This window comes from Sciurus vulgaris (assembly GCF_902686455.1).
Source record: "Sciurus vulgaris genome assembly, contig: HiC_scaffold_424_arrow_ctg1, whole genome shotgun sequence".
Classification (NCBI taxonomy): Eukaryota; Metazoa; Chordata; class Mammalia; order Rodentia; family Sciuridae; genus Sciurus; species Sciurus vulgaris.
Window position 1 is genome coordinate 79,344 of NW_027632615.1, and position 20,105 is coordinate 99,448.

The 20,105-nt window shown below is 37.8% G+C and overlaps 1 long non-coding RNA gene across 2 annotated transcripts in view; it reads right to left on the reverse strand.

Moving 5' to 3' along the window:
* Positions 1-20,105, reverse strand: part of LOC306652656 — a 77,335-nt gene that overhangs the window by 44,276 nt on the left and 12,954 nt on the right. For both annotated transcript variants that reach the window (XR_013761502.1, XR_013761503.1), the window contains exon 3: positions 4,074-4,285. This is a non-coding gene — a long non-coding RNA (uncharacterized lncRNA). The remainder of the gene's footprint in view (positions 1-4,073; positions 4,286-20,105) is intronic.

Here is a 20,105-nt window from a genome sequence, read left to right on the forward strand (position 1 = left end):
TGTGTTGTGTGGGAGAGTGGGGGATGGGAGACAGGGGAGGGAGACCACAGTAATTTTTACATTGTAGCACAGGCCAGACTTCTGTCCTCAGCCTATATTTCTCCATAGGAATACCTGGACTTGACAACCATTTCCAATTTAGTCATACCCAGCCAATGCTTCTTTTCCAAGAAAACTGCTCTTCCTGGTGTTATAATTCAGTGAGAGTAGTGGTTAAGAATACAAACTAAATTTGAATCTGGTTCTGCCACTTAATAGTGTGTGATCTTGGGTAAATTGGACAATATCTGCACCTTTGTTTCTTCATCTTTATAACAGAAATACTGGTAGTATTTAATGAGAAGACATGATGTCTGGCACACAGGAAGACCTGAATGCATATTAGCTATTTTTTCTAAAACATTTTCAGTCTCATAGTCACTTAGTAAGTTTGCTTCTTCCTCATTTTTACTACCTATTTACTCCTCAAACCAAACTGAAGTTCTTCTCAATCTTGCCTATGAAATGTCTTCCAAATTGATTTGTATGTACATTGTCCAATCAGTATTTGAAGTAGTGCAATAATTTTCTCCTATCTTCCTATTTCTTCCACTTTCTATTGATTTCTTTCTTCACATGGATATCATGTCTGAAGGTATAACAGCAGATTAAGGTGGAACTACTCATGGCCCATGCCTCCTTTTCAGACTTTGTCTATTGCCAGGTCTCTTCCTGAATATAATTTCTCTATTCTAACCAGGCAGATCCATTAAGTCCTAAAATATACTTTGACTCTATCAAAATCCTGTCCCTTCTCCCATCTCAGCTCAGGTGGCATTTCTTCCTCAGAATCTGTCCAGTCCCGGGATGCAAAGAACCACTCAATCCCTCAGTTTCTGCTCACTTTGTTTACTCTTCTGTCATTCACATGTTATATATGTCTTACAGTTCCTACTGCAGAGCATTGCAAATATTTACTGGCTTGGATTTGTCAAACTAAAAATTTTAGCACACATTCTCAAATGCAAATTTGACTAGCTTCATTGGATTTCAACATACATCTGTACCTACTGGTTGCATTTCAAATTTGATAAAAATCTGTTTAAAATGTTGGAATGGTACAGACATGTAAGCTCAAAAAGCCAAATTATTTAATTGGAAGACATTTCACTTTATTTGTAATTCTGGGTCCTTGACATTGAACACTTAGCACAGTGTTTCTGACATCTATCTATTTACTAAAATATATCTCAGTTTGAAAGCTCTTCCAGAACAGCTAGTGCCTTTTCTCCTACTTTGGATTTCTTTAATATATGCTGTAGCCTGCTCTAATAACTGTATATGAATGAACAATGAATGTATGTGAATTATCATGTGCAGAATCTCCTCAGCCCTATCAGTGACCCTCAGGATTCCAGTCTACCTTTGTAAATATCACAACAGGAAACCTGCCAGTATCATTTAAAGTTTGTTGTAGGCCAAGCCTGCATTTTTTTTCTTTGACAGTACATTAATAGCATATGTGAAAGAGACTTGTTATTTTGATAGATAATTTTTATAAGTTTGGAAGGGACATAATCATAATCTGAATGCTGAAGATTTATCAATTGCAATGTCTAGTTTCAGAAAAATCTTCCTCTTACCATGTTTTCAAGTTTATCATTTTAAAAATTTCTATCTTCAACTACCCTTTTCATTGGAAGGTTAATAATATTTTAAATGGTGCATAATTGTTTTCCCTTAGTTTTATGATCCAATCAGAAAAAGAGGATCCAAGACCATATAACAAGTCAGCCATCCAGACTGTGTTGTATTATTTTGAGGGAGATACCTGCCTTTTGAATGGCACCAAGAGAAAAAACAAGACTATTTGGTGAAATTAAAATTAAAACACTCAACAAGTAGCTTTTAAATACAGTAACAAAGCCAAGTAAAATGGAACTGGCCTGTACTCCAGTAAGTCCTAGTAACTCAGGACTGGGACAAGAGGATCACAAGTTCAAGACCAACCTCAGCAACTTAACAAGAACTTGTCTCAAAATATAAAGGGCTGAGGATGAAACTCAGTGGTGGATTGTTCTGGGGCAATCCCCAGCACCTCCCTTCACAACACACAATGAAATTTATTCTTCACATTTGTAAATGTAAAGTAGGAACCACTGGCCTTCAGTCATTCTCAAAATATCACCCCTGGACCAAGAGCATTATTAGGCATTTGAATGAAATGTTTATGTCAGACCCTATCTAAGACCTAAGAACTCAGAAATCTTTAACACACCATCAAAGTGACTGGATGCTAAGTTTCAGAACTACTGGGTATAAACATCTCAACTCCAAGAAATCCAGATAATGTACAGAACAACATTAAATATGAACAATGCTTATTGTTGCTAATACCAGATGAGAAAATTAGCATAGTTCCAGTCATTCTCCAAGGCTTTCCCAGGATGTCAACAAGACATATTTCAGTGACAGAATTTCCAATAAGGAGGAAAAACAGAGGCCATTCATTGTTTACAAATACTGGCTGAATCCCACAATCTCTGAGTCCTGCCCCCAGGAACTCACTGTAGTCTTATAAGTCCGTTCTGCTCTACTCATTCCCAGAGTTCTGCTGTTCAAAAAATAAGCCTTTCAGACAATGAGGCCTTTTATATTCTCACCAAAGATTAGGATGCCCAGCCTAAAGTTTTTTTAAAGTACTAGATTTGCTCATTGATAATTTTACTTACAATTACTAGTTTTTGCTTCCCTAAGTTAAAATGTTTAAAAATCAATGTGTTGCTGTGAGGGACTAAAGCTTTATTTTATGTGATAGGAATAAGAGCCAGGGGAAAGAAAGAAATCCAGTTGCTCCCAGGATATAGTCACATCATGATACCCTAACTCCAGTAGTAAGCCAAAGAAGCAAGCTATCAATTAGAATCACTCTGGCTTACCATTCTTCCAATGAGACCCTAAATCTCATCATGTACATCAGGCTCTGACACAGAGATGGTACTTGGCATATATAATTTTGGCAAGCAAAATGACCAACTCAAAAGATATACATATTTGATCTTTTTTTTTTAACACTTACCTTTTTATCACATCTCTTTATGAATTATTTGGCATCTTATAATTTAGAAAGTCACTGATAATTGCTGTTATCATTTGTACTCCAGCCAACAAACTAGATGCTGGGAGACACCATGGGGATCAAGATGCAGTTGCAGTCTTGAGGGCCCACAGTCTAATAAAGTTTGCCAGATTAACAGGCAAAATGCTATGTGCTAAATGGCATGGGAGCCAAAGAACTGCAACTAGCTTGAAATGAACCACACTGGGGATAGGAGATGCAGGGTGGACAAGGCTGGAATCATGCAGGGGGAGTTAGCACTGTGCCTACCCCTGCTTCATTTCTGTCCCTAGGATTTGTCCTGCCTAAAATCACATATCTAAACAATAACAACATGGGTCGGTGAGGAACAGTCTTTGATACGAAAGAAAAAATTTACCAATATCCACATGATATAAAGTGATACTACTGCAACATTCTAGCATGTAAGTGAATAATAATGCTATCCTAATTCAGAGGGTTCTGCAAGATAAAGCAACTAATTCTTCACTGTTTTTTAACCCAATGCCCTGGATGCTATTTCTTTTTTTAAATCACAGAACAAGATGAACTTGGTTATAATAATTCACAATTATTAAGGTAACTTTTGTATCCCAGTAGGGAAAATCTGTTGCTCTTTTTATTTTTGAATTTATTTCAAGTAAATCAGTACATTGAGTAACCTGATTATTATGTTTTTTCTTAAGTTTTATACTTCCCTAAAAATTGTTTGGTTTTCATAGTCCAATTAAAATATACAAAATACTTTTAGAATTAATTGTTGCACTTATGGACAGTTGACTTAAGTACACCATTTCTACCTCAAAAAATATCTCCTGTAAAAGGGTGTACAGCCTTGTCCCTATGAATACCCATTGTAAACTCCATATATTTACCAAATATGAGGCAGAAACCACCATCTTAAGTCTCTGCAGAATTGAGAGAAAGGGTGTCCCTTAGAAGTTCTATGTTTACAAATTCATTTCCAAACACTCACCTGGAACACAGTATTTTGCCCTTTCAGTATGCAGGACTCAGTGAAGCTACAGGACTAAGACTGCTCCCAAAATGTAAGCTGGAGAGCAGTGGACTAGGGGGTCAGAAGAAATCCATTTGGTGTCTGGTAAATAAAGGACTTCCATAGTTCTTGATAGAGGTTCACCTGACTCTAGTGTGATCAATAGAGCAGCACAGTTGTTATGTTCCCTCCTGTGGACCAAGAAGCAAACTCCACCATCTTAAAAAACCTGCACAATTTATTTCTGCAAAATTTAAACAGCTTAATTCTCTTCAATGCTAATACCTATCAACTTATAAAAGAAAAATGTATTGATATTCTAGTAGAAAACTCATTTGTAGTAACTTCTGTCCAAAAGATCTCTTGAACTTGCTCCCCCTTCTAAATTAAATAAAGTTTAGTGTACTGACAAAATTGGATCCCAGGAAGAGGCTTTCTTTCATTCTTTTTGGAATTGTTTTTCTGCAGTGGACACTCTACTTAGGTTATAAGCACAAAAGGCACATATACACATTTTAAAATTATTTCTTTACACCTTCCATTATTGGCCAGCCCTGTAATTTCTTAGAATCTGCTGTTAAAATACCCTGTCACAGCTTCTTAAAAAGCTCTGAACTGGTTTTTCAGATTTTACTCTGGATGTGGAATTGGTGAGATTCAGCACCCTGGCAATGGTAAAAGCTATATGTGGTGATTCTTGTCAGGTTGGATGTAGAGCCAACCCTCCTGAATCTCTCAGGAGTGGGCCATGCTGGCATTTGCTTTCATGCAGGCAGCAGTAGTCCTGGTCCACAAGCCAGAAAGAAGATGAGAAACAGGCTTTCCTGGCTGTTAAATCTGCAGGACTTTATTCTCAGCAGAGGCAAACTTCCCAGCCCAGTGTGGGTTCGCAGCTCTAGTGACTAGGTGTCCCTCTGTAAATTGTAGTGTCAATACAGTTCTTTGTGTAAGAACCACAGCAAAGGTGCCAGCATTTCAGACTGAACATTCTGGCCACTTACATGTTATTTTTTCCTAGATATAGTCTCAGTAGTTTCATTAATTATCAAGAGCATTTGGGCTTAAACATGAAATGAAAGGTCTGCTCTGCTCAGTGGAACAGAAACAAACATCTAAATCTTTGAACCATGAAATGCTGAAAGGTAAACATGTTTATACCAAATCACTTGACTCTGGCATTTCCTATATTTCAGTTAACTATGAGCTTACTAGTGAAATAGGGTAACAGGTTACTAGGGTAATAATTTATATTTTTCTTCAGAGACCATTTTTTTCCATTTCCTGGCTGGTAATTGAGCCAGGTTCTGGTGCAGAAAATAACTAGGATTTGTTCCTTAAAGTTTGGGAAGGTGTTTTCAGAGAAGTGTAACCTTGTGTCCAATCTATGATGCAGAGGGAAGAGGTTTCTCCTGATATTCCCTGTCTCCTTTGAACCAGAGTATGGAGAGTGGTGACAGAGATGGGAGACAGTGATTGAGATTGAGGGTCTCTGATGACATTTTGGCTGTGTCATACCTGGTGCTTTGAAGTGTTTCTGTGAAAGGGCAGAGAATGCTTAGCTGCTGTGGCAATGCCCTTTATGAGTAGGCTCTCTGCAAGAGTCCTATCAACTCTGACAGAGATCTCAGACACACAGTTCCTGGGAAGGAAGGAATTCTTATGCTAGAAAATGTTTCACCAGCTCCACTTCTCCAGTTCCTGCCTACCTTAGAGTAATTTTTAACAATGGACTTTCTTTAGAGCTACCCAAATCTCCTAACATTGCACTTTTTAACTGTGTCTTGCAACTACACAAAAGCAACATAGGATGTCCTAGTTTCTGTAACTTTCTTGAATACAAAGAATAATGGTTACATAGTCTCTAAAATGATAATGAGACATATATAAATAAAGATTGATGGCATAACTCTTTAGATCCTCATCTCCATCAGATAGCAGAGCTCCACCTGATACCAGCGTAATCTTCAAGGTCTGCATCTGTGACTATTTTCCAATCCCCCTTTGACCCTGGCTGGACTTGGGAGTTGGGTTGCACTGGTTAAGACAGTTGGTGACCCACACAGGTCCAGGCACAGGGTAACTTTCTGCACCCATTAGAATAGGGAACCCTTCTGGTGGTGCACCTTATAAGTCAAAAACATCCTCAAAGGAAAGGAGCTCAGGGGAGTGAGTCAGAGTCAGGTATAAAATATGGGAAATACAGGATCCAAAGAAAGGGATCATTATGTGTCTGTCCTTAGAGATCTGGATAGGAAGAGTGATAGTTTAGTTAGACAAACACAACTGTAAGAATTTATAAACTTTACTACTAAAACTCTGTCCCACTGTTGGTGCAGTCTCAAAATGGCTTTACCAAGACTCCCTTACTTACAAAACTGGCAAAAATGTTGTGAGGATGCCCTAGGTGTTGCTTTTATTGTGTAGTCAGGGCTGAGGATTCACTATGCTGTGGTTAGTCAATGACATAAACATTCTGATTCAGGTTATATACACAGAGTCACAAACATTATCTTTGAAGCATTTATACTAACATTTATATAATGTACTTTCAGTGTATTTTGTTTGTACTTTATGTGAACGGTCCTATAAAAAGGGCTGTGGCTGTGTTTATGTCAGTTTTTTCTCTGTTGTGACTGAAAGGTTTGACCAGACCAATTATAAAAGAGGAAATTTTTATTTGAGAGTTCAGAGTTTCAGAGATTTCAGTCCATGAAAAACTGGCCCATTCTTTGGGCATTGAGATGAGGTTAAATGTCATGGCAGAAGTGTGTGGTGCAGGAAAGTGGCTAATATGAATGAAGCAGAAAGAGACACTCACTCACCAGATACACAATGTATACCACAAACACTTGCCTCCAATGAAACAACTCCTCCAGCGAAACCCTTTTTCTCTTCAGTAACCACTCAGTTAATCCCATCAGGGGATTAATTCATCAATTGGCTTGGAGGATAAGGAGGACTTTCTGAATTGTTTGGTTATTTCTCACAGAAGTGTGGAAGAAGTGTCCCTAATGTGAGTATGTACAGCAAAGCACTTTCAAGTGTGTAAGAAGGTCTCTAGATTTAATTAGGGAGGGATTACTTAGATGTGTAGGGAAGTGTTTTTGTGGTGAGTAGGAAAGGTTCTCTGAGGTGGAAAAGTGGTTTCTTTTCATTGTGCTGTGAGGTCTCTCTAAGGTATGTATGAAGGTCCTGAATGGTGTGGAATGGCTCATTTATGTATGTGGGAGGGCCCACTGTTGTTAGATGGAAAGGCTGAGTTGCCTGTGATATGAGTAAGGAGAAAACTGAGTTGGATGGAAGTTTTCTTTGAGGATAGTAGAGGGAATCTCTGTGGTGTTTAGGGAGGCCAGTCAAAAAAGAATCATGAGAACTCTCAGGTGTTTAGGCACAGCCTTTGGAAGTAAATAGGAACAGCTCCTTGGTGAACAGTGAGGTCAATCTGATATATTTGGTTAGGGTTTGCTGAGGTGTGTACATAGGATTTGAAAAGGAGTATGCTGTGTGCTCACTTAGCTCTGTAGGGTTTTCTCTCTGAAATGTGTAGGTACAGATTGCAATATATGTAGTGAAGGCTTTTTCTGGTGTCAACAATGCACTCTGATGTTTACAGGGTGGGCTCTTTGATATTGTAGTGAGTGTACTCTGGTCTGTGTAGTGTGAACTTGATTAGGTAGTTAAGAGGTTTTCACAATGTTTGTCTGAGTTCCCTTTACATTTCTGGGAAGGACCACAGAGGTGATTTTGGAGGGCTTACAGAGTTACATAGGTATGAATCTCTGTGAATAATAGAAAGAGATCAGTGAGTTGTTTCCAGAGGGTTATTTGATGTGAGTAGTGAAAGCTCATTGAATTGAGAGGAGAGGACAAACTGATGTGAATGGGAGGTCACTATGAGTTGAGGTTATGGCTGGACCTAGGGTAAGTTTTAGGTTCAGAATCAGGGTTAGCATTTGTGGTGTATAGGAAAAGCCTTTGTTGTGAGTTGAAAGGCTTCTCTATGGTGTGTATTGAGGATTCTCAAAAGTGCATAAATAGGTCCTCTGGTGCTTATTTAGGAGAGATGGCTTCTAAAGCAGAATAGTTTGTACACTTTGAGGTATGTAGGGATGATTGTGTGGCATGTAGGGACTGCTCTTGAGTTAAGTAGGGAAGACTTTCTTTAATGTGTACTGAGGGTACTCCAATTGCTGTATGAATGACTTTCATACTTGTATTTTGTGAGATGAGTAAGAATGGCTCTATAAGGAGTGTAGCAGTTTTCTGTTATGTGTGTCAGAAGTCTCTTAGATATGAGTGGGTTGGCCCTTTAAGGAGCCTTTTAATGGTTCACCAAGGTGCATAGGGAATGTGTACTCAGATGAGTGGGAAAGACTCAATTGAGTTTGTAAGACCATTTAAAGTGAGTAGTCAGGTGGATCCAAGATGGCAGACTAGAGGGAGGCTGCTTTTCTTGTAGCTTCATAACTCAGGTTTCAAGCAGAAGATATCTGTTTCTTGGTGAGGCACTTTTTGCAGCTTATCGATCCCCTGATGTTTATCCCATTTCTCTACTGTGGTCACCTGCAGTCAGTCAGCATATTGATGCCTTTTTGAGTGCACTGTCAGGTGCTAATCATCTGCCATTTGCCAGCCTTTTGCCTGTCAATTGTCTGCCTTTCACCTATCCATCACCCACTGCCCGAGGTTCACCTCCAGATTGTCTGAGAGCAATCAGCAGACTGACAGCCCACTGCCAGTGGACAGCCAGCTGCTTGTTGTTTCCTGGAAGTTCACTAATATAGTACATGCAGGTTGGTTAATCGTGGCTGCCGCCATATTGAGACAACAGCCAGACCCCGTAGGATCCCTGGCCGGAATGACTGATCCCCATCTCCAGGATCCCTCAGGCCAACTGATCATTCCCTGTCTCTGGGGCCCTCATATCTACTGACTGGTTCCCACCACCAGGACCCCACACCAACTGAATGCACCCTATCAACAGGACACCCAGACTGACTGATTGCACCCTACCTCCAGGATCCTGAAAACAGACTGAACACACCCCACCTCCAGGAACCCGGCCTGACCAACAGCACCCCACCTCCAGGACCTTTAGCTGACTATGCCCACACTCTGAGCTGTAGATCCCCAGTTGCCAACACATTTGGTAAGCAGAGTGCCCATCTTGGATAATCCTGGAAGTCATAGCTATGATATTTAGATTGGGAAAATCCAATCCTAAGATGCCTGCTGGAGACTTGAAGCTTGTTGTCAGGTACCTCTCATGCATCAGGCTACTGAAGACTGGGAGGTTTGAATACTATGAGTGTTATAGTGTACATTTTCTTTTTTCTCCTTAGTGAACAATTTTGTTTTTATTTCTTTACTATTCTTGCTCTCTTTTCAATTTGTTTACCTGTTCTCTCAGAGTCTCTTTCTCCCTTTTTGCATGTTAAAAACCAACTTCTTTTGATTATATTCTCACTCTTTATATTATCTAGAATTTCTATATATTCTTTTCACATTCCATTAACAGCTACATCCTACATTCCTTCACATCCTGTTTTTACTCCAATAGAAATTGCAGATCTTATGGCAAATCTGTTATACTGAAGGTAATAAATGAACTCATACTGTTTACTATGACAATATTGTTAATGTCCTCATAGGGGCTATTTGGGCTGGGATTGCCTATTGTCTGAACTGGCCATTGCTAATATTGATCTCCCCTTTAAAGAAAAGGTTTTGGAAACCCATAGAGTTACTAAAAGTCCATAGGGGGGAACAGCAATACCCCAGATCTGCACTGCTAGAGGGGAAGATACATAAACAATATGAAAAAAAACAAGGGAAGAAATATTTCAAACAAATCTAGATTCTATATTAATAGAATCCAATGAGAGTATGATAGAAGAAATGTCAGAAAAGGACTTCAGATTATACATGATTAAGATGATTCATGAAGCAAAGGATGAGATAAGAGAGCAAATGCAGGCAGTAAATGATAATACCAATAAGCAGTTGAAAGAGCAACTGCAGGAAGCAAATGAACAATTCAACAAAAAGATAAAAATTCTTAAAAAAAGGAAATCTTTGAAATGAAGGAAACAATAAACCAAGTAAAAAGTTCAATGAAAAGCATCACCAAAAGACGAGATCCCATGGAAGACAGAACCTCAGAAAATGAAGACAAAATATTTAATCTTGAAAATAAAGTTGCCCGAAAAAGAAGATGGTAAGAAATCATAAACAAAATCTCCAAGAACTATGGGACATCATGAAAAGATCAAATTTAATAATTATTGGGATTGAGGAAGGCACAGAGAAACAAACCATAAAAATGAACAACCTATTCAATGAAATAATATCAGAAAATTTCCCAAACCTGAAGAATGAAATGGAAAATCAATTACAAGAGGCTTACAGAACACCAAATGCACAAAATCACGACAGATCCACATGAATGCAAATTATAATGAAAATTCCTATCATACAAAATAAAGATAGAATTCTGAAGACTGTGAGAGAAAAGCATCAGATTACATATAGGGGAAAAACAATACAGATATCAGCAGATTTCTCAGTCGAGACTCTAAAAGCCAGAGGGGCCCTGAACAACATAATTCAAGCTCTGATAGAACATGGTTTTCAACCAAGAATCCTATACCCAGCAAAACTAACCATCAGATTTGAAGATGAAATAAAATATTTCTATGATAAACAAGGGTTAGAAGAATTTACAAATAGAAAACCTATGCTGCAGAATATTCTCAACAAAATATTCCTTGAGGAGTAACTGAAAAACAACAACGTAGGTGAGCAAAGAGAGGATTTACCTTAAAGAAAAATCCATTCAAAGGAGAAACCAAGTCAAATTATAAAACAAAAATAACCCCAAATGACTGGGAATGCAAATCATATCTCAATAACCCTGAACATTAATGACCTACTCATCAATCAAAAGACATAGAATGGCAGAATGGATTAAAAAGAAACAATCAACAATATACTGCCTTCAAGAGATTAATCTCTTAGAAAAAGACATTCACAGACTAAAGTTGAAAGGATGGGAAAAAATGTACTAGGCACATGGACTCAGTAAAAAAGAAGGGGTTTCCATCCTTATTTCAGATAAAGTGGACTTCAACCCAAAGTTAGTCTGAAGGGATAAAGAAGGACATTTCATACTGCTTAAGGGAACCATAAATCAGGAATATATAACAATCATAAATATTTACACCCCAAACAACTGTGCATCCATGTACATCAAACAAATCCTTCTCAATTTCAGGAATCAAATAGACCACAACACAGTAATTCTGGGTGACTTTAATGCACAGCTGTCACCACTAGTAGATCTTCTAAACAAAAACCAACCAAACCATAGATCTCAATAACACAATCAATAACCTAGACTTAATAGATATATATAGAATATTCCATCCATCAACAAGTGAATTCACTTTCTTCTCAGCAGTACTTGGAACCTTCTCGAAAATAGATCACATGTTATGCTACAAAGCAGCCCTTAGAAATGCAAAAAATAGACACTGCCTTGTGTTCTATCAGACCATAATGGAATGAAAGTAGAAATCAATGACAAAATAAAAATCAGAAATTACTCCATCACCTGAGATAAAAAAAAAAATATGCTATTGAATTAAATATGGATAACAGAAAACATGAGGGAGGAGAGAAAAAATCTTAGAGGTCAATGTAAATGAGGATACAACACATCAAAATCTCTGGGACATTATGAAAGCAGTACTAAGAGGAAAATTCATTGCATGGAGCACATTCAAGAAGAGAATGAAAAGTCAACAATTAAATGACCTTACATTACAGCTCAAAGCCCTAGAAAGAGAACAACAGTAAAACAGCAAAAGTAGTAAAAACAGGAAATAATTAAAATCAGAGTTGAAATCAAAGAAATTGAAATAAAAGAAACAATTCTAAAAATTGACAAAACAAAATGTTGACTCTTTGAAAAAGTAAACAAAATAGACAAACCCTTAGCCACACTAAAAAAGAAGAGAGAAAACTTGAATTACTAAAATTTGTGATGAAAAAGGAAATACCATGAAAGATACCACTGAGATACATAACATTATGAGAAACTACTTTAAAAATCTGTATTCCAACAAAACAGAAATTACTGAGGACGTTGACAAACTTCTAGAAACATATGCACCTCCCAAACTGAACCAGGAGGACATACACGATTTAAACAGATCAATATCAAGCAATGAAATAGAAGCCATTAAAAACTTACCATTCAAGAACAGCCCAGGACCAGGTGGATTCTCAACCGAGTTCTGCAAGACCTTCAAAGAACTCATTCCAATACATCTCAAAGTGTTCCAGGAAATAGAAAAGATGGGTACACTACCAAACTCACTCTATGAAGCTAATATCACTCTCATACCCAAACCAGGAAAAGACTCTTCAAGGAAATAAAATGTTAGACCAATATATTTGATGAATATAGAAGAAAAGATTCTTAACAAAATACTGGCAAGCAGTATCCAAAAACATATTAAGAAAATCATGCACCATGATCAAATGGGGTTCATCCCTGGAATGCAAGGATGGTTTAACATTCATAAATCAATAAATGTAATTCATCATGTCAATAGACTTAAGGATAAGAATCATATGGTTATTTCAATTGATGCAGAAAAAGCATTCGACACAATACAACACCACTTCAAGCTCAAAACATTAGAAAAAATAGGGATAGTAGGAACATAACTGAACATTGTAAAGGCTACTTATGCTAAGCCCATAGCCAACATCATTCTTAATGAAGAAAAACTGAAACCATTTCCTTTAAAAATGGGAACAAGACAGGGATGTCATCTTTCACCATTTCTATTCAATATCGTCCTCGAAACTCTAGCCAGAGCAATTAGACAAACTAAAGAAATTAAAGGGATATGAATAGGAAAAAGGAACTTAAGTTGTCAATATTTGCGGAAGACATGATTCTATATTTAGAGGATCCAAAAACCTCCTCCAGAAAACTTCTAGACTTCATCAATGAATTCAGCAAAATAGCAGGCTATAAAATCAAAATGCAATAAATCTAAAGCATTTTTATATGCAAGCGATAAAACATCTGAAAGGGAAATGAGGAAAACCACTCCATTTGCAATAGTCTCAAAAAATATAAAATACTTGGGAATCAATCAAGCCAAAGAGGTAAAATAGCTCTACAATGAAAACCACAAAACATTGAAGAAAGAAATTGAGGAAGACCTTATAAGATGGAAAGATCTCCCATGTTCTTGGATAACCAGAACTAATATTGTCAAAATGGCCATACTACCAAAAGTGCTATACAGATTCACTGCTATTCCAATTAATATCTCAGTGATGTATCTTACAGAAAAAGAGCAAGCAGTCATGAAATTCATCTGGAAGAATAAGAAACCCAGAATAGCTAAAGCAATCCTTAGCAGAAAGAGTGAAACAGGGGGTATCACAATACCAGAACTTCAACTATACCTACAAAGACATAGTAAAAAACCGGCATGGTATTGGTACCAAAATAGATGGAAAGATCAATGGTACAGAATAGAGGACTCGGACACAAACCCCAAAAAATACAATTTTCTCATACTAGACAAAGGTGCCAAAAATATGCAGGGGAGAAAAGATAGCCTCTTCAACAAATGGTGCTGGGAAAACTGGAAATCCATATGCAACAGAATGAAACTAAATCCCCATCTCCCACCCTGCACAAAACTCAACTCAAAATGGACCACGGACCTCGGAATGAGACCAGAGACCCTCAATCTTATAAAAAAAAAAGTAGTTCCAAATCTTCAACATGTTGGTTTAGGATCAGACTTCCTTAACAGGATTCCCATAGGACAAGAAATAAAAGCAAGAATCAATAACTGGGATAGATTTAAACTAAAAAGCTTTCTCTCAGCAAAGGAACCTATTAGCAATGTGAAAAGACAACCTACAGAGTGGGATAAAATATTTGCCACTCATAATTCAGATAGAGCACTAATTTCCGGAATATGTAAAGAACACACAAAACTCTACACCAAGAATATGAATAACCCAATCAACAAATGGGCTAAGGAAATGTACAGACATTTCACAGAAGAATATCTATAAGCAATCCACAGATATATTAAAAAGTGTTCAACATCTCTAGTAATAAGGGAAATGCAAATCAAAACTACCCTAAGATTCCATCTCACCCCAATTAGAATGCGATTATCAAGAATTCAAAGCAACAATAGGTGTTGGATAGAATGTGGGGAAAAAGGTACACTCATACATTGCTAGTGGGGCTGCAAATTAGTGCAGCCAATTTGGAAAGCAGTGTGGAGATTCCTTAGAAATCTTGGAGTGGACCCACCATTTGACCAGCTATCTCACTTTTCAGCCTATACCCAAAGGACTCAAAATCAGCATACTACAGAGATACAGCCACATCAATGTTCATAGCTGCTCAATTCACAATAGCCAGATTGTGGAATAAAAAATAGATGTCCTTCAATTGATGAAAGGATAAAGAAACTGTGGTATATATATACAATGGAATATTAATCAGCCATAAAGAAGAATATTATGGCATTTGCAGGCAAATAGATAAAATTGGAGAATAACATGCTAAGGGAGATAAGTCAATCTCAGAAAACCAAAGGATGAATGATCTCGCTGATAAGCAGATGAGGGCACATAATGGGGGGTGGGAGGAGTGGGTTTGAAGGAAAAAATAACATACTGAATCAAAAACCATTACCCTATGTAAATGTATGATTATGCAAATGGTATTCCATTACTCCAGGTACAAACAGAAACAACATATGTGCAATTTGTTTACAATAAAAATAAATTTTATAAAAGAAATTAAAGGGATACAAATAAGATAAGAGGAACTTAAACTGTCACTGTTTTCTGAGAACATGATTCTACATTTAGAGGATCCAAAAAACTCCTCCAGAAAACTTCTAGACCTCATCAATGAATTTAGCAAAGTAGCAGGTTATAAAGTCAACACGCATAAATCTGAGCATTTTTATATATAAGTGATGAAACATCTGACAGGGAAGTAAGGAAAACAACTCCATTCTCAATAGCCGAAAAAAAAAAATGACTTGGAAATCAATCTAGCCAAAAAGGTAAAAGATCTCTACATTGAAAACTACAAAACATTGAAGAAAGAAATTAAGGAAAACCTTAGAAGATGGAAATATCTCCCATGTTCTTGGATAGGCAGAATTAATATTATCAAAATGGCCATACTTCCAAAGATGCTATACAGATTTAATGCAATTCCAATTAAAATCCCTATGACATTTGTCATAGAAACAGAAAAAGCAATCATGAAATTCATCTGGAAGAACAACAGACCCAGAATAGCCAAAGCAATCCTGGGCAGGAAGAGTGATGCAAGAGGTATCACTATACCAGATCTTAAACTCTACTCTAGGGCAATAGTAACAAAAACGGCATGGTATTGGCACCAAAATAGGTAGACCAATGGTAGAATAGAAGACACGGAGACATACCCACATATGTACAGTATCCTCATACTAGTCAAGGGTGCCAAAAACTTACAATGGAGAAAAGATAGCCTCTTCAACAAATGGTGCTGGGAAAACTCGAAATTCATATACAGTAAAATGAAAATAAACCTCTATCTCTCACCCTGTACAAAACTAAACTAAAAATGGATCAAGGATCTAGGAATTAGACCTGAGACCCTTCACCAAACAGAAGAAAACGTAGACCTGAATCTCTATCATGTTGGCTTAGGACCAGACATCCTTAACAAGACCCCCATAGCACAAGAAATAAAAGCAAGAATCAATAAAATGGGATAGTTTGATACTAAAAAGGTTTTTCTCAGCACAGGAAACAATCAACAATGTGGAAAGAGAGCATACAGAGTGGGAGAAAATCTTTTCCACATACACACTTCAGACAGAGAACCAAAGTTTATAAAGAACTTATACAACTTTACACCCAAAATACAAAGAACCCAATCAATACATGGGCTAAGAAAATGGGCAGACACTTCACAGAAGAAGATATACAGGTGATCAGCAAAAGTGCTCAGCATCCCTGGTAATTAGAGAAATAAAAATTAAACCACTTAAGATTTCATCAAACTCCAATTAGAATGGCTATTATCAAGAACACAAGCAATAATAAGTGTTGAGGTGGATGTGGGAAAACATGCACACTCATACATTGCTGGTAGAGTTCCAAATTGGTATAGCCACTCTGGAAAGCAGTATGGAGATTCCTCAGAAAGCTTGGAATGGACCCACCATTTGACCAGCTATCTCACTCCTTTGTTTATACCCAAAGATTAAAGTCAGCATACTGCAGTGATGCAGCTACATTAATGTTCATAACAGCTCAATTCACAATAGTTAGATTGTGGAACCAACCTGGATGTCCTTCAATTGATGAATGGCTAAAGAAAGTGTGGTATATATACACAATGGATATTACTCAACCATAAAAATGAATTAAAATTATGGCATTTGCTGGTAAATGGAAGAAATGGGAAAATACCATGTTAAGTAAAATAAGCCAAGCCAAAAAAAACCAAAAGCCAAATGTTTTCTCTGAAAAGTGCATGACAATATATAATAATGAGCAGTAGCAGGGGGAAAAGAAGAATGAAGGAACTTTGGATGGTGTAGAGGAAAAAGGGGTGGGAGGGAGTGGGGATGGAAAAACAGAATGAAACAGACAGTATGACCCTATATATGTATGATTACATGAATGGCATGAATATACAATGTGTACAACCATAAAAATGAAAAGTTGTACCCCATTTGCGTACAATGAATCAAAATGTGTCTGTAAAAATTAAAAATATTGTAATAAAAGAAATGAAAACAAAATAATTAAAGTGAGTAGTGAGAACTCTGTGAGATAAGTATGGAGGACAAAAATGACATAGAAATGAGGGACCTATGAGTTGATTGGGTGATCTATATGGTGTGTATAGAGGACTCCCTGATATAAGTAGGGAGGGCTCAGTGAGATTTGTATTGTAGTTTATTTCAGGTGTAAAAATAGGGGTCATTGAAACACATAGGGACAGAACTCTGATATGTGTAGGGAGGGCTTTCAGAGGTGTCTAGATAGGTCCCTACTAGGGTTTGCAGAGGAATATATGTGAGGTGTAGGAAGACTTTATGACTGATAAGAAAGGTTATCTCAGTTGTGTAGGGAGGGTCCTCTCAAGGCAACAGTGAGATATATCTAATATGAGTCAGGAGAACACACTGAAGTGTGATGAGTGTGTTTTCTGAAGATAGTGGATGGAATTGGAAGCATTTTAGGAGGGTACTTAAAGGAATATCTGAGGTTTGTACTTATGGTGTCTGGAGGTAAATAGTGAGGGTATTTTGTTGGGTAGTGAGAGTTATCTAGTAGATATATAGGTAGAGATTTTTGAGATTTGTTTAAAATGAATTCTATGGTTTGTATGGAAGTCTCTCTGAGATTTGTAGGGAGGACTCTTGATTGGGGTGTATAGGGATGATGCTCTTAGGTGAACTTTTAAGTTGTGTAGGAATGTCCCCCCTAATGTCAATAAAAATAGATCTCTGAAATTAATTGGGTGGATTAACTGAGGTATGAAAGGAGAGCTTTATGAAGTGGGCTACAGGCCCACTGAATTTTGAAAGTAGGGCATTGTGAGGTGTGCAGAAAAGTGGTGTGTGGTGTTTAGTGACATTACTCTTAGATGTGTAGAAATTGCTCAATGAGGTGTGTGGGAAGTATTTCTGAAATATGTATGGAAGGCACTTTGAGGTGTAAAGACAGCTGTTGTGAGCAGGAAGGGCTTTCTCAGTTGTATAGGGAGATGTTTGTAATGTGTGTCCATACTCAGAAGTATGGACAGAGGTTCCCCTGAGGTTTGTAGTTCAGGTGCTTTGCTATGTGTTCAGAGGTATCAGATGTGCAGCATAAATCACTGTGGGTGTAAATGATTTTTGTCTGTGTAGGAGTGCTATCTGGATTGTGGACAAGGGCCCTTTGAAGTTAATAGTGAGATCCATTTGATATAAATAGGGAGAATACACGAAGGTGTGATAGGAGTGTTCTTTGAGGATACTAGAGAGTATATCAATGCTCTTTAGGAAGGACAATCCAAGGATATCACAAGTGGTCTTTGAGCTGTGCAGGAGAGCACTCAGAAGTAATTAGGGGGGACATTTGGTGCGTAGTGAGGTCTATCTGAGATGTGTAGGTAGTGTTTGCTAAGGTGTTTAGCAGTGGCATTTTGAAGTTTGAATTTTATCTCTAAGGAGTACTCTTTGGGATGTATGAAGAGGGCTTTCTTTATTGTTTAGGTTTTGCTCATAAATGTGTTGAGGAAGCATCCCTAAGGTGTGTATGTATGACACTTTTAAATGAGTATTTAGAGCTTTCGATTTAAATAGGGAAGGATTACTTAGATATGTAGGGAGGTGTTTTAGGTGTGGAGGAAAGGTTCTCTTGGTTCTTTTCTTTGCATAGGAGTCTCTCTGAGGTATGTAAGGAGGGCCCATTGATGGTTGTAGGAGGGCCCCTTGATGTGTGTGGGAGGGCCGCTGAAGTGTGCTGAAATGGTTCACAAATGTTCATAGGGATAGTGCTCTTTGCTGGGTAGAAAAACCTCAGTAAGTTGTTTACAGACAGCCTTCTGAGGTGACTATTGAGAGCACAGTGAGATCAGTAGGGAGGACAAACTGATATAAAAGGGAAAGAACTATAAATTTTGTGGTAGAATTAGGGTGTGGTTTACAGTTTTGGGTCAGGATTCATATCTTGCTCAGTGTCAGAGTCAGGGACAGCCCTCTGTGGTATGTAGGGAGGGCTTGTGTTTATGGTTATGGTTAGGCTTAGGGTTATGTTAAGGGTCTTGGTCAGTATTTTTAGTGTATATAGAATGACTCAGTGATGAGTTGAAAGGACTCTTTGAGATGTGTATTAATAGCTTTCTAAGGTGAGTAGACAGGCTCTCTGTTGTGTTTAAAGAAGGCTTGCCAAGAAAAATTGTAGTGAGTTCTTGGAAAGGAGTATATTTTGTAACCAGTGAGGTATTTAGACATGCCTCACTGAGGTGCATAGGGATAGTTATCTGAGGTGTTTAAGGACTGCTCTTGATGGGTAGGGAGGGCTACCTTTGATGCATATGAGGGTACACGCAGGTGTGTAGGTAGTGCCCTCTGAGGTTGATAGCATGTTGCCTCTTATCTGTGTAAAGAGGGATCTATGAGGTGTGTAGGAAGGTTCCATGATGTGTGTCATAGAACAATTTAACATGTGTGGATGTACCACTGATATGAGTTGGGAGGTCACACAGTAGTGCAGAGGAAAGGTGCTTTGTGATGTGTAGGAAGGGGTCAGTGAGTTGTGTTTGTAGGGCCTTTTGAGGCAAGAAATGAGATCTCTGAGAGATAAGTAGGAAGGACAAATTGGTGTAGAATGGAGAAAATTATGAGATTAGGGTGTAGGCTGTGGTTAGGTTTGGGTTTTAGGGTCAAGGTCATGATCATGGTCTATATCATGGTCAGGAAGGGACCTCTATTTTATGTACAGAGGGCTTTGGATTAGAGTTAGGGTTAGGTTTAAGGTTAGGTTCAGTTTCAGGGTCAGCATTTGTGGTGTACATTAAAGGCCTATGTAGTGAATCAAAAGTTCTCTGAGGTGTGCATTGAAGAAGCTCTGAGGTGCATAGATAGTCTATTTGAATTATTTAGAGAGGATTTGCAAAGAAATATAGTTATCAGAAGGGGCTTTATAACAAGTATAGTTTGTATTCAGTGAGGTATGCATAGATGTCTCTCTAAGGTGTGTAGAGATGGCTTTGAGGTGATTAGAGAGTGATTTTGTTTATGTGCATGGAGGATACTCTAATGTGTGTAGGGAGGACTCTCTGAGGTTAGTAGTGCATGGTCTTTGAGCTCTGTAGAGTACTCTATGAGGTGTGTAGGATAATTCTATGACATATCAGAGGGCTATTAGACATGTGTGGGTGGTCCAACTGTGAAG